The sequence below is a fragment of the Trachymyrmex septentrionalis genome, unplaced genomic scaffold, assembly GCF_001594115.1.
Source record: "Trachymyrmex septentrionalis isolate Tsep2-gDNA-1 unplaced genomic scaffold, Tsep1.0 scaffold60, whole genome shotgun sequence".
Classification (NCBI taxonomy): Eukaryota; Metazoa; Arthropoda; class Insecta; order Hymenoptera; family Formicidae; genus Trachymyrmex; species Trachymyrmex septentrionalis.
In genome coordinates this window covers 5,337,123-5,340,530 of record NW_017305779.1, presented here as the reverse complement: position 1 = coordinate 5,340,530, position 3,408 = coordinate 5,337,123, and the positions used below count along the sequence as shown (strand labels likewise).

Here is a 3,408-nt window from a genome sequence, read left to right as displayed (position 1 = left end):
TTGTACAAATATATATATAAATTTTATGTTTGAATTTTATAAATATACAGTTAATATAATTTGAACAAATATTTATTAAAATTTAATAAATTTTTTCAGTGTAATAGGACCTTCGATAGAAGAAGAGATAATATTAAATCTTACGATAATTCATCGTTTTTAATTGCTGTGACGAGGGATGCGTTCAAGGAGATACTATTAATGCTATTCGTGTCCATTTTATTCTTGTTTTACATCTAACGAACGATAAAGATAGAATGACACAAATAGCACTAACAGTCTAACCGAACCTACCCGAGACCTTTTATGACGGTTTGAAATATTTCAATAATAAATTACAAAAATCGTGATAGAGATGTTGTAATGTTAAATGAAACGAAGTCTTTTATATGATGGATAACGAGAATATATTTTGCGATAATGTGAATGTTGAGTACACGCTCACGCGCGGAAGTGTTTGTCAGAGGCACGGAAATTGCGGATAATCTTACTATCGCGTGGAACGTAAACGGACACTATTTCCTGCATAATTTTTCTTTAATTATACACTATGCCTCTCGATTATGAAAAAATGTCAATTTTCCACAAGCTAGCCTTTTTTATCTGTCCGCATGCTCGAGGAGCATGAGCGAGCCTGTCGGTTCATCCACTTCCTCAATTACTTTCACGCTTAAACCCGTTTCCACGTTATCCATCTCGCGGCGAATCATTTCCCACTGATCCTTAACGACGGTGCTTTATAACAAAAATATTTTGCAAGATGAAAATGTACTGACTGCTGATACATATCAATGATCGACAGGAAAGATCAATGAGGAAAATTTGCATTTCTAACGTGATCGACCTCAGTGAGTATCAATTTTTAATGTTCTATCATTTTGTTATATTTCACTCTACTATTATTCCAATTAGTTAAATTTGTACATAAAGTGAAATACTGAATTTTACGATCTTACAATAATAAGTTAAATAAAACCACAATTTTTCGCAATAAGTTCTTTAATACTGCTAGTAGCGCACATTGTTATAAAATCAATTCAAAATTTGTAAGATTATTATTTTAATTTATGATTACGTTGCAATGTTCGATAGTAATTGACCATTTTATATAACTGAAAGATGTATTTCAAAATTTACGTAGAAATATTATTAAGTACCAATATCTATCTTTGACTTTATTTGGTACTTTCTTATTTAATTTACGATTTTCATCAAATATTTTATATTAGTGAGAAAATATGCGAGTTCCTCTTACTGAGACTTGCTGGACAGTTTCGTAGTCCGTTCTTATTTTAAAATCATCTTAAATGTCTTAAGATAGTTGACACTATTCTGATAGGCTTATGGCATCTTAAAACTTACTTAAGACAGTCTCAAATGTAAGAATTGACTATGAACACCAGACACTGTGTTTGAAATTTTAGATTTGTATTTGTGCGAATATGCCTCTTTGAAGTTTGATTTTTACATCCAATAATCCGTCACAACTCAAGTAAGCTCCGCACGTTCCTTTTCCACTTGATGATATACGCGCGTACCAAATTTCAAATTCTTGATTGTACCGTCGCATGAATGGTCACATTCTTTCAAAAAACACTCTCGAAAAGTTAACATAATCGATTTTCACATTTAAAAAGAACGCACTTTAAAAGTCGCTGGCGTTGTTTAAATTTTAAAAAGAATCTCGATTAAAAAAAAACAGCGGCAAACGATTGAAACACATATTGCGACGATATTTCAAAACACAGTTAAAGTTATTTCATCGAAATCGATCCTAACTGGTGGCTCTACCGAGAGCCCTAGCCTTCCTCCAGCAGAGAAGTATATATACTGAGATCCCCTATACTAACACACTATCGTAGGTCGTAACTTGCCTGTATATATGTCGGAGGTCTTCGCTTCGCGTTTCGCAGCTATCCAAAGGAAAATCCGCGAAATTCGCGTGCGATATCTCGGTCCTGCTCAACGAAACACCCGCGTTTCGCGTCACTCGTCAGCCGTCACATGCACACGACTGTGGGTGCACGAACACGATATGCACACCTGTAACTCGCGGCCTCGTCTGACAGCTGCGGGAACCTAACCACTTTTCCACGGGGCACGGGGCCGTAAGGCCGCTCCGCGTTGCGTTCTGCCGAGTGACGCTGAACCTGAACGCTCGTCGATCTGAACGGCGGGAACGGGACGGAACGGAACGGAACGGAACGGAACGAGGGACCAGGAGAGCGGGCCCCTCGCGACTCGTGAAGAAGCGAAATCGGCCTTCTTCGAGGCCCCTCGGCTCAGCTCGCCGACCTGTTGCACACCGAGGACGCACACCGAAACTCATTTCGGGCATATCGATATGCTGAATTCCGCGGGGATAATGGAGGATACCATCATCTCTGCGCGAGCGAGAAAGAAGAAGAAAAAAATAAGAAAAAAGGAGCTAGTAAACGAGGGAGGGAAGAAGCGATGATGAGAGATTTGACCGCAGGGGCCCTATGGCAACCTCTCACGCTTGTTCCGAAGGTCTCTGACGTCTCCCGATCTTCTCTGCCCTTTCTCTCGCTTCTCCTACATTCCCCGCTCTCTATCTGACCGCCACACCTTCATGAAGATCGACTTGGGATCGGCCGCGACGGTAACGCGCTCCGCTCTCGGCAAGGGAAAGAGAGAGGCCAGCGACTTCTAACCGGTGCGGCGCTGCCGGACAGATTCCGTCCTGAATTCGTGTCTCGAATCCCTCTCGCCCGTTCTTCGAAGAAGAAAGAGAGAGGAACGGTCTTTTCCTCTCTCCACCCGCCCCTTTGCTTTTTTTCTCTCTTTCTCGTGATGTCTCTTCCAATGACATCTCTCTCTCTCTCTCTCTCTCTCTCTCTCTCTCTCTCTCTCTCTCTATACCTTTCGGGTTATCTACCTGTTCGCGTCTACCTTTTATGTTGCTCGTGTTTCATTCTACCTTTCTTTGGACCTTTGCTGCACTGATCGTAGTGGAGTATAAGTAAACGAAGGGACAGGAAAAAAAGATAATCATTTTTATATTTTTCTTGTTTACCAGATATACAATTTTATCGGTCCCTTTTGGGTCTCCCTTTTCTCGCGTTATTTACTATTAAAAATTCTATCAAAATGCGCTCAGAGAAAGAGAAAGAGAGAGGAGAGAGGTAGAATAAAGCCTCTGCAAGAGCGCATCTCCCCTCCATACTTACATCCGTATATAGACATCACAGGCTCGCTTCATCAGATGCCAGATACTTTAGAATACAAGGATTGGTGATCGATGATTTTAAGTGGATTAGCTGCTTCATATCAAAGGTGACAGATACAAAGAAATGATCATGAGAAAAATAAGAAGATTGATGGACAGTTTACTTGGATTTAAATGATATCTATTGCACAATCATTTAATTTGCAACTTTAATCGAC

At 40.0% G+C, this 3,408-nt stretch overlaps 1 protein-coding gene across 1 annotated transcript in view; it reads right to left on the bottom strand.

Moving 5' to 3' along the window:
* Positions 1–2,142, bottom strand: part of LOC108752680 — a 16,536-nt gene extending 14,394 nt beyond the window's left edge. The window contains exon 1 of the mRNA XM_018493707.1: positions 1,875–2,142. The gene's annotated coding sequence lies outside the window, so the exon portion shown is untranslated. The remainder of the gene's footprint in view (positions 1–1,874) is intronic.
* Between the last annotated feature and the right edge of the window lie 1,266 nt (positions 2,143–3,408).